We start from the raw sequence: 18,404 nt of genomic DNA, 5'->3' as shown, positions 1-18,404 counted from the left end.
GAAGTGCCAACAGAATTCACTAATGGTCTGGATATATGATGTGAGAGAAGTAGAGAAGTCAAGGATGACCCCACGACTTTTGCTCTGAAGGAAAACCTTTGAATCTCTGGAAGGGTGCCCTTAATGGAGGTGGGGAAAATTGCAGGAGGGAACTGTTTTTTTGGGGGAATATCTGGAGCTTTTCAGCTTTACACATGTAAAGTCTGAGATACCTAATATACAAGCAGCTGGAGATGTTGAATAGGAGATGGATGTGTTAACCTTAAAGATAAAACTGTCAGTTATTTTACCAGCAAAATGGGTTTATTCAGAAATAATGGAGGAGTGCATTCAGGACAAGCATGCTGTGGTGAAACCAGAGGCCAGTCCAACAAATGAAGAATGGTATTTTATGGAGAAGAAGGAGGATGTCAGGGGGACTTGTTTTGAAGGAAAACCCATTGGAAAAAAGCAGGAGTTCAAGGTGATGATGGTTTCTCATTGGCCAAGTTGCAGGGGTAGCCAATTTTGTGTAGGAAAAGATGCAATGCTCATCTTTTCCCTCTTGGGGCCTGTAATTGATTATCCTTTCCTGTTGAGGATTCTTTTGCTGAGGTGTGTAATTGACACTTCCATTGGAGTCTCTAATTGACGATTGTTCCTGTAATTGAGGTTGAGTGGTAGGACTCCCTCTTCTAGCCTCTGGACTCCACATTAGGGAGGTTTCCCTTTATTAATTTTCACAGATGTATGAGTCTGGATTTCAGGGAGGCATCTGGATTGGAGATGTAAATTTGAGGGTAGTCAGAATATAGATGTCATTTAAAGTCATCAGACTGGTGAGATGACCACAGAATGGTAAGAGACCACAAAGAGAAGATGTCCATAGAGACCTGGGGACTTCTGAGTTGAGAGATGGGAGACTGAGAAGGCCACAAAGCTAGAATAAGAGTCAAGACAGACTCTTAGCCCAGAAGCCACATGAAGAAAGTATTTCAAGGATGAGAGTGACCAACCTTTCTCTGTTGCTGAGGGCTCGAATGAGGTGAGGATGGGAACTGACCACTGGATTTAGCAACAAGGCAGTCACTAAGGACCCCGAGATCTGTTTCCCTGGACTGGTGGGGGCAATTCAAGAGAATGGAGGAGAGGAACTGAAGACAGCAAGCATGGCAAAACCTTTTGAAGATCTGAGGGGTAAAGTGAAGTAGAGGGAGATATGGACTCTAGGAAATGTCTTATTTTTCACCATGGCAGATATTACAGCATGCATATACACTCTTAGAAGTGACTCAATAGAGAGGGAAATTTCCTGATGCAGGAGAGAGGGGCAGTTACTGAATTGATGTCCCTGGGTCAGAGGGGATGGGACTAGTACACAGTGGGAGAGGTTAGTCTTAGCTTAGAGCTCTGAGAGTTCATCACAAGTGCAGGAGGACAGAAGAGTATGTGCAGACAGGTGCAGGTGGGTTGGTATTTAGAGTGGTAGGAAGGGAGTGTGTACCAGGTTCTCTCTTGATTCCTTTTATTTTACCAACAAAGAAGCAAGATCGTTAGCTATGAGTAATAAGCCAGAGGCTTGATGAAGGGGGAGAAGGTGTGAAATAGTCCTTTAGAAGAGTGGGGGAGTGGACAAGGAAGTGTAGTAGCTCTGCTAAGCAATGTTAATTGATTATAAAGTTGTTGGTGTTTAAACATGTGATAAATATTATCATGCAGATGGGAGACTGAACTGTTCTAAGAAATCTAGTATTCAGATAAATCAAGTTACATAGGGCTAAAACAATAAAACCCTAAAATTGAAACAGCATTAGCTATAACTTAATTTTGGATCATTTGGGAACACTTCGGTCTTTTTTAAGAGTTAAGAGTAATTTTTCTGCATATTTGTTAGTACTTCCCTATAGATGTATAGTTAGTAATAGGAAGTTCTGAATTGATGATAATAGGCTGAATAAACTAGACTTTAACTGAAAAACATGCAAATGTGAATTGATATTTATAATATTAAAAAATACTAATTTTGCTTCCTTGGTAGGCTTCTGTGTCAAAATCATTCCATATCAGATATGTTAGGGTGTTTTGTTGTGTAGAAATAAATAACCAGAGGGAAATGAATTCAACTGTGTTCTAACAAACAAAGAAGTGAATAGGGAAGGAGGAACAGGAAATGACTAGATGTTCCCCTTATCACTAGGGAAGGTTACACATCCCTGTGTGCGGGAGGGGGTTAGGCAGAGGTGGGTAGAGGAGCCCAGGGAGAGGAGGCAGGAATGGTGTTTGGCAAACTCTGTATTCCCCCTTTTACTCTTCTGCTGCCTCTTGTCTGCTATCTTGAAACCCCAGAAGGCCAAGGAGAATACAGAGGGAGTGACTGAGTCAGAAAACATGTAATTAGAACCTACAGCTTTGGTGGATTTCACCTTTTATCTCCTTCAGAAACACAGGTGAAAATTCAGTCACCAGTGACAGATAAATAGTAGCCCAGGGCCTTGAAAGAGCAGTTTTAGGTCCCTGGGACAATTTCTCCTATTCTACTCTATTTGAAGGTTAGGGAGGTTACCTTCATAATCTGAGGCCAATACCCACACTTGAGCCTCATAAGCATTGAATACAGTTAATAGGTTTGGCTAGCACTTGGGTCAGTTATTTAAAATGTTATCAAATAGCTATCTGGGAGTCATAAAACAGGTGGCCTTGAAATTGTATGGTGCTGGTGCATACAGATTGGCAGCCTTCCTTTATGGGTAAAACTATGTTAAAAGTTGAGCCAGAGCAAATGAACAACTGATTTACAATAGTGAACTATGCTGGGAAAGACGTTTCCTTAACACACATCAACGGGATGGATAGTGATGCTCTATTGAGTTTCTTTGTAAAAAAATTTTTTTAAAAAGATTTTATTTATTTATTTGAGAGAGAGAGAGAGGGAAAGAATCAGACTCCCTGCTGAGCAGAGAGCCCAACGCGGAGCTCCATCCCAGGACCCCGAGATCATGACCTAAGCCAAAGGCAGACACTTAGCTTAACGACTGAGCCACCCAGGCACAGGCAGACCCTAAGCTGACTGAACCACCCAGGCACTCCTCTTTGTAAAAAATTTTATATTAAAAACACCAGTGTGTGAATTTAAGGCCTGCCCTCCCACCCTCCCTTCCTTCTCTCCTTCCTTTCTTCTTCTTTCCTTCTTTCCCTCCCTCCTTCCTTATAGTTATTTTGGTGGGGGTGTGGATATATTCAGTTTAGGTCTTTGGTTTGAGTTAGCATATTTATTAAATAAGGAATCTGTTTTGAGTTAGTGTAAAAACAAATCATGAACGATGGATTCCCTGTGAAATTACTGTAGTATGGTCAATATTTTTGTTGTTTTTACAGTTGAGACAAGAGAAACTTTAAAATCAACTTGTCAACACTTAGCTAAACTTTGTGAAACTGACCTATAAAATGAAACACTCATTTTATTTATTTTTTATGTAAAAGGAAAATATGTTATTTATTAGAAATTTTTATAGGCATAGAGCTACAGAATTTTAAAGCTGACCTCACATCTGGGCTACCCCCTCATTTTACAGATGAAGAATCAGAGATTAAATGACTTCTCAAGGAGACTCAATTATTAGTGACACAAAAAAACTCAAACCTACTCTTCTGAAGTTGTCCAGTGCTTTTCAATCATTGTATTCACTTAGGTTTCTAATGTAAAAACTTTCATCAACCTAGGATTTAAGCTTGCACTTGACCTAAAAGAGTCTTAATTTAAAGCCTAATCTACTTTCATGGGTTTCTAGTTTTGTGGGATTGAATTAAATCACACTTTTCTCATATTAATGTAAGTCGGGATAGGATTTATTAGCTTTTTATTGAGATATAATTCACATATCATGGAATGTATTTTTCACGCATCCCCTTTGAAATCTAAAGTTGAAGCTTCACTTCTATTCACAGTATCCATTTTATTTAGGCAGTGACTAAAACCCCCAAAGAAAAGTTTCTACAATTAAAAGAATAAAGACGGCTCGAAAAGATTTCATCTTGATCCTTACCAGCATTTTGAAGTAGGTTTGAAGGCGTTTGAAAAGCTTAGTGATTAAAAAAAAATAACTAAACAAAACTCCCCCCACCCCAGGGTTTTTATGAGACAAAGTTGTAGAAAGGAAGGACTCTATTGAAAAAGACACATTCTGTGTGAACAGAAACAGACAGTAATGAAATATGGCTGTGGAGCAGAAACTTACATTCTAAGCCTAAGTAGGTACATACTCTACAGGGTAGGATGAAAGGAAGGTATTGAGGACACTTACAGACTGCTGCACTCATTTCCCCCCCACAACAGACATTAAGTAAGTATCTACATTGTACCAAGCCTGTGGAGGCGCTGAGAACACAAAGATGAATAAGGCAGATCCTCTAGGAGCCCAATCTGGTGGTGGTGATGGGGAGGTGGGGGCGGGGGAAGGGAGGAGAGAGGGAGCCTATGGAGAAGTGGTTGGGGGGATGAGATTAGACGGGTGGGTTGAAGGAGTGAATATATGGTAGAAATTTGGGGGTACAGATACGTGCTGGTTTCTATGGCAGAAATCTCCCCCAGAACCTCTGGAGAAAAACTCCAAAACAATTAGCTTCATTTGCCAAATCTGGCCAGATATCATGACGTTGGTCTACAGATGCCCTCTCAGATAGGTTTAAAAATCCTCCTCCCGCTTCTAGCATTCGCTTTCCCCACCATTAGGGTGTCGGGCAAGGGAGGGGGCAGGATGAAAACTGCACCCACGTTTGCTGCCTTGGCTCTCTGCAGGAGACAGGAATCCAGGGCTTTGCCGTCGTCATAGCAACTAGGAGTTCCGCGGTCCCCCACCTTCCTCCAACTCCTACTTCCCGGGCTGGCCGGGCTGAGCGGCCGCTTCTCTCGCGAGATTTGCGCGCTGTGCTGAGCAACCCAGCGGTGATCTCACCCGAGACTTGCCGAGGGAGGGAGAGAAGGAGGGGAAGGAATGGGGCGGGGAGGCGGGGAGGAGAGGGGACTGGAGGGGAGGGAAGGGCGAGTGCGGCGCCGCCACCGCCGGCAACTTTGTGAGCGAGTTCAGTGCGTGCGTGAGCGAGTGAGCGAAAAAGTCAGTGCGGCGCCGACTTCCCGGGAGGAGGGTCCCCGGGGAGGGCCAGGTCTGGGCTTCAGAGGCCGCCCCCCAGCCACTCCATCCCTTCCCGCCTCCGGGGCTCCCTCCCATTTCCTCCCCCTCCACCGGTCCTCCCGGGCCTTCCCACCCCCGTCGGCAGTTACCTGTCCCCTCCCCCACTCGGCACGCACCTCCCCTTCCCCTGCGCCCACCTCCGGCCTCTGGAACCCGAACCCCCCAGCCACCCCAAGCCGTTTTTCCGCGGCTCCCACCCCCAGCTTTTTCTCCTGGGGGCAGGCGGGCGGGATGGGGGGCGCTGAGCCTCGGAGGCCGCGCGAGCGGGGACCAGGACGCCCAGACAATAGTTGATGCCCGGGGACGGAGGCACCTTCGCCACCCACTCCAGGAGCGCGGCCCCAGCCGGCTGCTCTCCAGCCTGCTTTCCGGGTCCCCCTCGGAGCGGGGCTCGGGAGTTGGGCAGATTCAGCCCCCACCTTCCCCGGGCCCCCCTCCGCCAGGCGCCCGCCCCGGCCCGGCCTCGCCGCCCGCCGTCCTCCGCAGAGGAGGCGGCGAGTGAGCGCGCGCCGACCGTCCACACGGTTTCTCTTTCTCCCCAGGGAGATCGCGCGGCGGACCCACCCCGGACGCGCGGCAGCACCGGGAGGCCGGGCCCGAGCGGTAAGTGGCTCCCGCGCCCTGGGGCCGGGCAGGGGAGCGGGGGTGCAGGACTGTCGACAGCCCCCCCTCCCCCAGCGCGTTTTTGGCTGGGGCTCGGGTCCAAGGCCGGGAGCAGACACCGGGAGACCGGTCAAAGTTTTATTTCCGATTCGGTGCCGTGCTGATAGCGCAGCCCGGCGGGGGCGAGTCCGGGCTGCACCGCGCACGGCGCGCGCGCACGCACCTCGGAATCTGAATCTGCATAACTACCCGCGGAGCGCCCCCGCGAGAGGCCGGGAGACCCGCGCCCCCGTCGGGGTGGCTGCGCCCACCCGGCTGCTCTCCTCGTCACCCGGCACCCTTCCCCTTCGGTCACCTGGGTGAGCGCTTTGCAGGCTGTGCTGGAAAGGAGAGGCCGAGGGTTGTAATCATGGGAAAGGGAGTAGGGAGCTCGCTGCCCGCGGGTGGTTAATTTCTCTCCCGGGGTTCTGGGGGGGAGGGCAGTGAAAGTCGGGGATGCCCTAACCTGCTTTCCTTGGAGCAAGTAAACCTCGAGAGGGCTGGGGAGGCGTGAGGCCGCTTCAAAAAGTTTTCCTCTTTGGCCTCATCTGTTTCCAACTTCTGACCGTAAAGGAAATTTGTGAGGCTCCCTATTGCTTCATGGCATTTCTAGGTGGACAAGTAATCATATTGGGCAGGTTGAAATTTCATCTGGTTTCACCGTTTGTTAAATCTAGAGACAAGGGAAATGGGTCACTTCAGGGAAGATGTTTGAGTTGTTGGTATTCGTTTTTGAAGGAAGCATTTGGGGACTGATGGCTTCTAGAGACTGCGTTTACCTTAATAGATTTAATTTTTCCTGAAAAATTTCCTGGTATTTTAGAGGTAGCATTCCCTGAAATTCTTACTACTTGCTGGACGATTATATTTCTAAACTGGGAGCCAGTGATGCGATGCAAATTTCAGAGTAAAGGTGTCGACTTTCATCAGGTTCCAGGTCTATCTGGATGAACTGGGGTTGGCGTTTCCTCTATAAAGTAAGCCTTTCATGTTGAAACTCTGACTCAGACTCTTAAACCCATTGTTTTTATACTGGTACTCTGTGGGAATTAAGTGTCAACTTTCTCTTCTTTTCTCATATGGAATATTCGTCCAAGGCAAAGATTCTCTGACTTAATCTTTTGGAAAAGTACAAGATTAAGTCCTATAGAATCGTTCTCTGCAGCCAGTTTAGTAACAGTATTAATTTTCTATATAATCCTGATTTAATGACTTTCACTTTTCTCTTTTTCATTTTTTGAAGGCTGCAATTAAACCACCTTTACCAGGATGGGGGGAAAAAAAAACCTGATGGGAATAATGTAGAACAGTGGTAACAGCAGTAGTCTCAAATGAAAGGTTTATGTAAAGCACTTTATGGTCACTGATGTGTCCAACTATTAGATGACATACCAGTTATTAACAAGAATATTAATATTAAAACATTTTTCCCATGGAATAAATTCCTTGTACTGAGGCATCAGCAATTAACAATGCATTTAAAATGACTTGGGTGATGATTTGCTCGTAAATAGGGGCAAAATAAGAGATTTTGGGGATGAATGGCTTTACGTGGGTGACAACTTATTTTCTTATCTCATTATGCTTAAGTAAAGGACTCTTGAAGTTGGCTGTATCATTAGATTTCTCTAGTTTGACTGAGAGAACAAGTTTGGCAAGTGGCTCAAGATAGTCAGTAGGTGTTGCTGTTAGCTTCTCTGTAGTTCCTGGTACTGCTCCTCCGGCTTTGAAATTGCAATTTTGATACAGAGAACTTTTTAGATCTGAAGTGTCAGGCAGTCGTTGGGATCCTCTGGCAAGGTTGACTTGAACTCTTGGTAATAAATCCAAAGCACCTTACTTAGATTTTGTACTGAGATTCATTTAACTCTATCCTTTCACTATTATTTTCTGGCTTTCGTATTTATTTACTTTGCTTTTGCTTTGAATTACATGAGTAATTTTAGGGAACCCCCTAACCCCCGCTTTTTAAACAACTTTAGAAAAAATCTTCATGTAGCTTTATTGAAGTCATAGATTGAAGATTGCTTGAGTTTAGTGGTTTTGTAAACTTTGGGGGATTTTGGTTGACTCTGAGTTATGTATATGTTCTATTAAATTGCAGTTTGAATTTTTCAATAAAAGGCTGTTTTCTGTTTCTCTGAGCTGTGAAACAGAAGCACGAGGAGAGGTGGAAAAGTGTAAAAATACAGATTCCCTGAATCTTTCCAATTTAGGGGAAAGTATGTAGTGATTCATGAGAACATAATTATGTGCTTCCTGTCAGTCCTCGTGGTTGTATTTCATTCCTGTTGGTCCATAGCAGTGCACATATAAAGTATGGATGTCCTGAAGATTTCCAGGTGACGTCTCGCATTGGAGATTTTTGGTTCACCGATGAAATCGGACTTTGTCAGAGGAAAACAAATATATTTATCCCTCTGATGGAGAACTAGATCTCCGATATAGAATGCTTCTTTCTTCCTTTTGATGCAAATCACAGAAGCTCATATCTGAAATTCAGAAAAAAGTCCCCCTATACCCCCATAATATCACTATATTCTTAACCTTTTGAAGTTTATGGTGAGTCAGGCGTTATTTACTGAGTGCCTCTATCCGGGAAGTGTGCTGTCAGGCTCCATGGTTCTGGTGGTGAGTAAGTGTGTTTCATGGAACTTACAGTCCAGTGGGGCCATATGTAGTAACTTTTCTCAGTTTGGGGTTATGGTACCCTGGTATGGTACCCTGCCTCCAGAAGGGTTTTGCATAACAGGCAATCAATTTTTTTTATTATTTTCTGAAATAAGGGAGCCCATTATTTGCCCTCAGAAGTTCTGGGTTTCAAATTTTCGGGCTATGGGATCTTAAAAAATAATCAAACCTCTCTGAACTGTCTTTCTGAAAAACTGTCTTTTTCAGCAAAAATGGGCATAATGCTTGCTTCACAGCTTTGCTGCAAGAATTAATGAGAAAATATGTATGAAAGTACTTTGCAAATCATAAAGTCTTATTTGCAGTTGCATTTTCTTTTTGATGAACAGATTCATAGATTGTTGAAGCTAGAAGGGATTTTGAATTTAAATCATTTGACCCATTTTCTCCATTTTGCAGATGATGAAACTGAGGCCCAGAAAGCTGAAGTGATTTGTCGCAGGTTATAGAAGAACTAATTAGTGATCAGGCAGTGATTGGAAGGCAGGTTTCCAGATTTAACTGTACTCCTTTGTTTCCTAGTTTTTGTTTTGTTTTGTTTTTTTGAATCTATACGTTAAAATTCGTTTACTACTCCCTTCCCCCTGCAAGTGTTCAGTGTTTATTAAGTATCTAAATGAGCAAAACTTAAGGAAACAAACAAAATCAACATTAAGATTGAAAAAAAAAAGATTGAAGAGCTTTGAAAACAGTATTGATGTAGTGTTTCGTAAGTAAGCTTTAGAGTTACTCAAATTACAAAGTTATGGAAAAAGAAATTGAGTTAGTTAAAATATCTACATGGTAGAGCCTGTAGGCTTCCCCCCACCTTTTTTGGGGGCAGGGGGATAGATTTATTAACTCAGAGCATAATGTACTTGCATGCTCTTTAGAGAAGCCAAATTTAATTTGTTCAAGGTTACCATTTTCTTCCCTTAATATCATTTTTCATTTGTAAAAGAAAGTGATTTCCCTTCCTTATTTCTGGAATAGTGGCAACTTGTAGACCTTCTCTTTCAGTTACATGTGTTACCGGGGGATGGGGCTTGGACGGGGGATGGGTCAGATGGAGGGATAATTGCACAGAAAAAAGGAACATATTGAAGGAGCTTCCTGTTGAAGATGTGCATGATTTATATAGCACCATCCTCCCTTCCACTAGGGTAATCTGAGCCAGGAGAGAAGAAATATCCCTGCCAGTCGGTGACTGCCCTTTAGATGGGGGGCTTTCCCTTCTGGGAGGGTTGAACGTTATCTTATTCTTTCAGTGCTCATCCAGAAAGTTGTGTCTTGTTTCATATCCGGTGCTCTTTAAAATGTAGGTGTTCCACGATCACTTGAGATTGACAATCCAACCTATCCACTGCACTTCTACTTTTTGGCATAAGAAGTAAATTGACCTCATGGATTTTTGTTTTTAGGTTTTTGTTTGTTTTTTCCCTATGTCTAGATAATTGGAAAAAAAAAAGGCGAAACAAAGCCCACACACTTGTGTGGCATTTTATTTTCCAAAGATTAGAACTAAGTTAATTATCCTTAGATATTCACTCTTTTATTCTTTTGGTGGGCTTTTGATGAGCTCTGGAGTGAGTCAGAAGCATGGGAAAAATTCCCTTTGCTTTGGATCTCTCAAACACAGATGGTTTGAGTGAGGGAGGGAATAACATGAGTGTGATTGGGTTTGTGATCACGAGGGTAAGAAAATCCACTGGGGTATATCTTTTGATATAGGGGCCAGCGCACATCCATTTTCTCCTTTTATTCTGGCCTGGGGAGAGTAAAGAGAACATGAGTGTCTTCTTGAAGATCAAGAGGGATGACCCTGAAATGACATGGAGGAACATCAGGAGCTTTTTTAGTTGGACCCTAGGACATAACAGCACCTAGGCGGGTGTGCAGCAGAGTCAGGTGAGGCCCCAGCTCTCTGCCTCTGGAGGTCTGGGATGAGAATTTCCAGTCTCTAGATTTCTTATTTGTTCCTTGTCATGTTGCACCGACTTCTCCCTCTAGTTAGGATTATAGTATGCCTCCCTTTAAACTGTGGGAGACAGGCAATTACATAAGGTTAGATTTCCCTCTTTTCAGCTCAGGAGAGGCAGGAGCCTGGATGCCTGTTGGAGTGTGCTGGCTCGGAGAGGCAGGGTTTCTGGTTTGCACAAGCACAGGGGTGTCTCAGAGGCGACTTGAGCGGATAAGACTGGACGTCCAGCCTTGGCCACCACTGGATTCTTTTTCCTCTGCCCGCCCCCAGAGCAGGTCTGGGTTCAATGCCTTTTGCAGATACAATAGTTAATTCTGGTTATTTTCTCTTTTCTACTTTTTTCACAAAGTCTTTTACCAAAGCTAGAGGATTAATCATTAATTGGTTTTTGTGGTTCAGGGTCTTGCTTCCTTTTAGAATGAATTCTCAACTACTCAGAAGACAGCTAGTGAGAAATAAAAAGCAAAGACCTTCATTGTGAATGATTATGTTTCTATAATCCAGACTTGAGTCTTTTCCTTCGGCTCCTATGTTATCTTTTTTTTTTTTTCCTTCATATTCTAGAGTATACGCCTAGGTAGGTATTCTAGTTGGATATATTGTGAACTCCTTGTGTTCCCTTTAACAGTCTTGGTTCCCAGAATTGATTGACTATTGGTTTTTACAAGTTTCTTTCTTTTTTTTTTTTTTTTATTTAAGACCTTTATTAACGGGTGCTTGCCGTTTGTTGATTTTTTTTTTTTTAAAGATTTTATTTATTTATTTGACAGAGAGAGACACAGCGAGAGAAGGAACACAAGCAGGGGGAGTGGGAGAGGGAGAAGCAGGCTTCCTGCGGAGCAGGGAGCCCGATGCGGGACTCGATCCCAGGACCCTGGGATCATGACCTGAGCCGAAGGCAGATGCTTAACGACTGAGCCACCCAGGCACCCTGTTGATTTTTTTTGAAAAAATCAAGTTGTAAACTTTTTATTACAAATTAAAAATGAGGTTCTTAAAAATCTCAACTTGACCAGATCTGAAACAATTTAAAAACCTTTAAAGGTGTATTGAGAAAAACCTTTTTTTTTTTTTTAAAAAACACGTTTGTCATTACCAAAAAGAGACATCTTTAGGTAAAAATAATACAAGTTTCTTTGTGGTTCTTGATGCTCTTAGAGAAGCAACTGACAACCAAACTGTGGTATCTCACGCTTTCCAGAAGAGACAGTACTTGTTAGGAAATGCCTCTAAGATATATCATTATAAATTAGTTGCATGTCCTAAAATTTTCACCCAATTTGACTGTTACTGCTTGCTTCACCTATGTGTATCTAGGAAAAAAGTGGAAAGCAGTATTTTCCCAGATTTTTGCAAGAAATGTAAGCTTATGACTTGTCAGAACCAAACTGCTTTTCTTCAGAAGGCTTTAGAAACACATGTTCTTCTTACTCTTATATTGTGGGTCAGTGTGTGGTTGATGGATGTCCTGCCTCTTCCTAAGCCTAGTTCTGGCTGCCCCGGGGAAGACCTCAGAAGGTTCTGCCAGTATACTTTGTCTAATTCCTGAGGAGCTGGCATCTCCTATGTAAAGAGAGTGTGCTGTGTGTGTGCCTGTGTTTGGGGCGGGGTCTGACTGTGGTTCCTGACCCTTGTCTCTTTATCAGTTTGTGAGGTGCCTGTGGTTCTTCGAAGCGTCTCCATGTTACTTTATTTTTTTAATGAGGATCTTAGTGCTGATCCTTTGTAATAGGTAATGAGGTCTAATAATTGCATAACAAAATGTTTCAGTAGGTAAATGATAGGTTATGGAGAGCTACAGGGTTCACAGGAAAGGCTTATTCAGATTTCAAGAATGTCAGCCAAATAATTGCCTTCAGTGGGATTATTCTGAAGGCCATTTTCCAAGTAATGTTTTAAAAAAGTGGCTTTCAGTGGTTTGGGGAGGATGTGTGTTTGGGGGAGCAGGGAGTGCTTGGGTGGAGAGGGTAGGGGATCCCGGTGAACTCTGGGGCTTTTCTCCGGGGCGGCATGTTGGATATCAGGTGGATGGTGGTGTGAAGAAACTCAGTGGATGATTCTGTTGTGCTTTTCCTCCATCCACTTGAGAACACAATCGTTTTTATATCATTTTTGAACCTGTGCTTGACAATAAGGATTGTGGAAGCTTCATTTTGAATGGGTGAGAACGGGAACCTCTGATCCTCTATGCTTGGAAAAACTCTGGAAATACCTGCCAACAGCTGAAAGGATCGGGCTGCTTAGACTCCTGCAGTGGAGGTAGAACATGTAAATCCAGTTTGGTATCTATGGTGGCACTGCCACCTTAACCATTTTTAAGTATATAGTGCAGCAATGTTAAGTACATTCATGTTGTTGTGAAACAGACCTCCAGAACTTGGATCTTGCAGATCCAAAACCATACTCTACCCTTATCCTGGCTACTGCCATTCTACTTCTGTTTCTGTGAATTTGTCTACTTAAGACACCTCATATAAGTAAGAATCAGGCAGTATTTTGTCTTTTTGTGGCTGGCTTATTTCACTCAGCATAATGTCCTCAAGGTTCATCCGTGTTGGCATGTGACAGGATTTCCTTCTTTTGAGGCTCAATAATATTCCATGGTATGTATAGACAATATTTGGTCTACTCATCCATTCATGGACATTCAGGTTGCTTCTACCTCTTCTGTTGTGAATAATGCTGGTATGAACACGAGTGTGCCAATGTATCTTTAAGACCTTGCTTTCAATTCTTTTGAATGTACACACAGAAGTGGGATTGCTGGATCATATGGTAATTCTATTTTTAATTTTTTGAGTAATCTCTACACAATTTTTCATAGTAGTTGTAAAAACACAGTGGTTTTACATTCCTGCCAACAGCACACAAGGGTTTCAGTTTCTCCACATCCTTGTCAACACTTGTTATTTTCTGTGTTTTTCATAGTAGCCATCCTAATGCGTGTGAGGTGAGATCTCACTGTGGTTTTGATTTGCATTTCTCTGGCGATGTGATGTTGAGCATCTTTCATAGGTTTATTTTATTTATTTATTTATTTTAAGATTTTATTTATTTATTTGAGAGAGTGAGAATGAGAGAGAGAGAGAGCACATGAGGGGGGAAGGGTCAGAGGGAGAAGCAGACTCCCCGCCGAGCAGGGAGCCCGACGCGGGACTCGATCCTGGGACTCCAGGATCATGACCTGAGCCGAAGGCAGTCGCTTAACCCACTGAGCCACCCAGGCGCCCTCTTTCATATGTTTATTGACCATTTGTCCATCATCTTTGGAGAAATGGCTATTCAATCCTTTGCCCATTTTTTAATCGGGTTATTGGGTTTCTTGTTGAGTTGTAGGAGTTCTTTATATATTCTGGATATTAATCCCTTATCAGATGTATGATTTGCAAATATTTTCTCCTGTTCTGTGGGTTGCCTTTTCACTCTGTTGGTTTCCTTTGATGTGTAAAAGTTTTAAAATTTATCTATTTTTGCTTTTGTTGCCTGTGCTTTTGGCATCATCTCCAAGAAGTTATTGGCAAGCCAGTGTCATGAAGCTTTCCGCCTTTGTTTTCTTCTAGAAATTTTACAGTTTTAGTTCTTATGTTTAGGTTTTTACTCCATTTTGAGTTAATTTTTGTATATGGTGTAAGATAAGTGTCCAACTTCATTCTTTTGCATGTGAATGTCAGTTTTCTCAACAGTGTTTGTTGAAGAGATTGTCCTTTCCCCATTGGGTGGTCTTGGCTCCCTTGTTGAGGATCAGGTGCCCACATACACAAGGGTTTATTTCTGGGCTGTCTCTTCTGTTGATCTGTTTGTTTGTCTTTATGCCAGTACTACAACTGTTGGGATTACACTAGCTTTTAATATCTTGAAATCTGGAAGTGTGAGTGGCACTTACTTTTAATTGATGCTATGCTCGGTGTTAAATAATAGAGAATAGAGAAGTTGATGATTGAGAAAACCGTTCACAGAATTTTTCATTTTTTTTGAGGGGATCAGACTCTTGAAGAACGAGGTAAAGTCATTTAAATGGCAGAATGCTTGCAAGGCTATCAGTTGGCAGCTAGTGGAGTAAGAGCTGTGTGTCTAGCACTTCCTGGTTTGCAAAGTACCTTCACAGATACCTATTCCAGTGGCTTGGGAAAGCTTCCAAAAGGTGATGGACCTTGAAGATTGGATGTGTAGCCCACTGGATATAAATACCCCAAACCATCTGTGTCAGTTGGGTCTCAGTGTAACGGGAGGTCTTTCATGAAAGCTGCTGGGGTGATCTCAAGATTTTCAGTGGTATCAGTTATTATAATAACTGTCACTTGTGGTATTGTTTTCCTTGACACTGTATTGCTTTTCCTACTCCATTCCAGTAGACCCTGCCTTTCCTCATCTGCTCCCTGAATAGCAGTAGGCCGCATACAAGGATAGAATAGTTAGCCACAGCACTGTTTTCTGAGATGTGCAAAGGAGAGAAAACTAACTTGGCTGGGTTGTATGGGATGAATTGAATGAGAGAGATTGGAACCAGAAGAGCAAATTAAGTGGCTGTTTTAGTAAGTACTTTAGGCTACTTAAGACATACTTTCTTACCTTCTTAATAAAACTATGGGGATAATTTTGGTTGAGTGTATTACTTAAAGGGACATTGGGGGAATTGTTGTGGAGGAAAAATGTAGTATGCTTGCATTTAGTAGGCCTGAAGTAAAGATTTATTTAGTGGTAACCAAAGGAATTTATGTCTACACGGGTGAATCTCTAAGGAGTAACTTACTGATGTATCCCATAAGTATTTATTGACTCGCACTCTAATGCCAGGGGCCAATGGCTGCTGTTACTGACGAGGGAATATATGGTTCCTGCTCTCATGTGGCTGATACTCTTCTAGTGATTGATACGGTCCTTTTCAGTGTTCTGTTCCTCTCATCTGGTTGATTTTTCTTTTAGTCAAAGGCCACCTGTTTCACTGCTGATGCAAAACAGTTTTTTTTTTTTTTAATTTATTTGCGAGAGAGAGAATGAGAGAGAGCATGAGAGGGAGGAGGGTCAGAGGGAGAAGCAGACTCCCTGCTGAGCAGGGAGCCTAATGTGGGACTCGATCCCGGGACTCTAGGATCATGACCTGAGCCGAAGGCAGTCGCTTAACCAACTGAGCCACCCAGGCGCCCTGATGCAAAACAGTTGTAGTTGTTTATTATGAAATAGTCCTGTGTTAAATAGTCTTTGTATAGAAGAAAAAAGAAACCCTAGACAGTTCTGCCGGTTTGGTTTCCAGGGAGATAGGTCTTGGCAAAATTTATTTTATCAAGTGCTTTTCTGAGTAACAGAACTAAAGGAAACAGGCTTTAATGAATTTTGGTTAAGTTTTTCCAGAGGACCCAGATAAGGTTTTCAAGTCTTGGTTTCCTCTACTTCCACGTCTGTTCCACGTCTAGTTTGGTTAATCTGGATTTTTCCATTGTCAGATCTTAAAGGAGTCATATACCCTTTTTGGATCTTCATTCATTCACTCATTTAACAACTGTTATTGTTCACTTTTTTAGAGACCAGATATCTTCTCCTTTGTAAGAGGAAGAAGGTTGAGGTTGAATTAAGTTTCCTTTAAGGCCAACTGTTAAAATTCTGTGTATTTATTATGATTTAGTGAGACTGAAGGCTTTTTGCAGATAGTAGAAATGTTTTTGAAAGAACTAAAGAAAAATTCAGAGAATTTGTTTCTAACTCTAAAACATTAGTGAGAAAATTCTGTGTTGGTGGATAATTTTAGCATTAATTTCACTTTGATCTGAAAACAATCAACATTTTAACTCAACTCTGAGAGTCTTTGTAATTTTGGTAGGAGACAGTTCTGAATCTCACCTTTCTGCCGTGACTTGTAATATGGTAGAAACTTAATTCCTGTTTCAGATGACTGGTACAGTGCTAGGGTGGGAGATTTAGAAACGTTTACCACCCCTTTTTCTAGGTGCTTGTTTTCTGAGTCTTTTAGAGCGCTTGTCATTAATGTGTGTGGTAGTCTTGAGATGTGGTGCCATCATGTTACCGAATACAGAAGAGTCACTGATCTGAGGACCAGTGCTGTGAAAATTAAGCTGGCAGCCCATGCTGCCAAATTTGTAATATTCAGGTAACCTAGTGTGAGATTTCGTGGCTTTTTAAAAATGAAAATGATATTTTCATATTAATTTGTCATGAGAAATTCAACATAGTATTGATTATGTGTGAGAGGGTTCAGTTATTCAAAGTTAAGATTTAAGAATTTCTTCCCATGTGGATTGTTTGCTGTTGTAAATGTGGTCTTATGGTTACTGAGAGCACTGAAAGATTTGTGTAATCCTGGCTCTGTGAATTTGGCCATTTTTGTTTTGTTTACTAATCAGCAGTATTCACTGAGCACCTTCTAGATGGCAGATACTGCTCTCATTCTGGGTCTATGGTAAGGAACAGCTCTGAGTGAGATGGGAAGCCACCAGAGGGCTTTCCACAAAGGGTTTGATCTGACATATTTTTAAAGCAAAAACTCAGTTATGCAGAGAATAGAATAAAGTATGTATGTGAGGGCGACTAAGGTGGAAGCAGGGAGATTTCAGGGGGTTCTAGCAATAATCTGGGTCAGATATGATGATCAGTGGAGGTGATGAGAAGTGGCTGGATTCTGGACTTATGTCAGCTGAAGGCTGTGATGATGTAGAGAGCAAGAAGGAGAGGAGTCCAGGAGAACAGCAGGGTTTTTGGCCTGAGCAAGTGGAGTAATGAGCAGGGGCCATTCACTGAAATGGGGAAGATGGGAGGAGGAGGTTTTGGTGGGGATTAAGAGCTGGTTTGTATACGCTGGGTGTAAGCTAGCAGTTGACCTGTGAGAGGAGAAGTCAGCTTGGCGCCTGGCAGGTCTACTAACCTTTCATGGGCTTCAGTTTTCTCATCTGTGAAATGGGGAAAGTGTTTGCCCTTCTCAGAATTCTTGACATCAAATGAAAAAAAAAAGTTAAAACTTCTAAAGTTATGTCTTGTAATGGGTGGTATTATTTCTTGAAAGTAGACTGGTTACCATCTTAGGTACTTTGTGGTCTCTTTTGCACTACTTAAGTCATAGGCCATCGGCCAGAATGTATTGTGGAAAGTTGGCACTGGCCTTTCAAAGGCTGGTTTTCTTTCCCAATAGATGGAGTAGCTTTCTTTCTTATTCATTCTGTGATTCCTGGGCAGCTTCTGGGAGAACTTGGTATTTTGGTTTCCTTCAGGGTGTCAGAGGGCTTCATTTTGTGCAGAGCCCCTGAAGCACCATGTGGGCCTGTGGTGCCAGACTTGCCCCTTAAACATTGCTGTGAGCCAAAGTGATTTTCTTTATGTGGGAGGATATTACAGTAGAAAAACCCCAGCTCTTTCCTTTCTCAAAGCCTTTGTCCTTTGAGGCTTCCCATGACTTGCATAGTTAACAAATAGGGTCTAATAGGTCAGATTTATTAGGGAGACCACTCTCCATGTTTCTTGACTCAGGATACCTATTTGTATATTCCTAGGTTTTTGGATTACTCCAAGTTTTGTTATAGGCAGGTGAGATTATGTTCAATATATATTTGACCCCACTGAGTTAAAATTTAAGATCCAAGCGAAAAAGTTGAGAGCATCAGTCTTATAGTTCTATCAGTGGTGTTTGGAACTTATTAAATGTCCTTCCTTAGAGATTGTAGTAGATAGTTGTGTCCTTGAGATGCTGTCTTTGCTGATGATTGATACCTTGCTAGCAGTCTGATGTTGCCTTAGGAGCCTCCAGAGGTGTATGTTCTTGGTTCTTGGCTTTTCATGCGCCACACGGTTTGCACAGAGGCACTGCCCCTTTCTTCACCTCCCTCCTGGTTTGCTTCTGCACTGTGCAGGATTCCATCAGGCATCAGCGGGGGGCCCACTGCAGGTTATGTGATTTAGAAGAGAAGCTAAGGGTGCCTTTGAGGGCCTGACACATGTAG

At 42.7% G+C, this 18,404-nt stretch overlaps 1 protein-coding gene across 1 annotated transcript in view; it reads left to right on the top strand.

Moving 5' to 3' along the window:
* The first annotated feature begins 5,606 nt into the window (after positions 1–5,606).
* SIPA1L1 (signal induced proliferation associated 1 like 1) overlaps positions 5,607–18,404 on the top strand; it is a 368,372-nt gene continuing 355,574 nt past the window's right edge. Inside the window, exon 1 of the mRNA XM_044918349.1 lies at positions 5,607–5,771. The gene's annotated coding sequence lies outside the window, so the exon portion shown is untranslated. The remainder of the gene's footprint in view (positions 5,772–18,404) is intronic.

The sequence above is a fragment of the Neomonachus schauinslandi genome, chromosome 9 (genome assembly GCF_002201575.2).
Source record: "Neomonachus schauinslandi chromosome 9, ASM220157v2, whole genome shotgun sequence".
Taxonomy (NCBI): Eukaryota; Metazoa; Chordata; class Mammalia; order Carnivora; family Phocidae; genus Neomonachus; species Neomonachus schauinslandi.
Note: the sequence above shows the minus strand (reverse complement) of the source record. Positions and strands in the feature narration are given on the sequence as shown.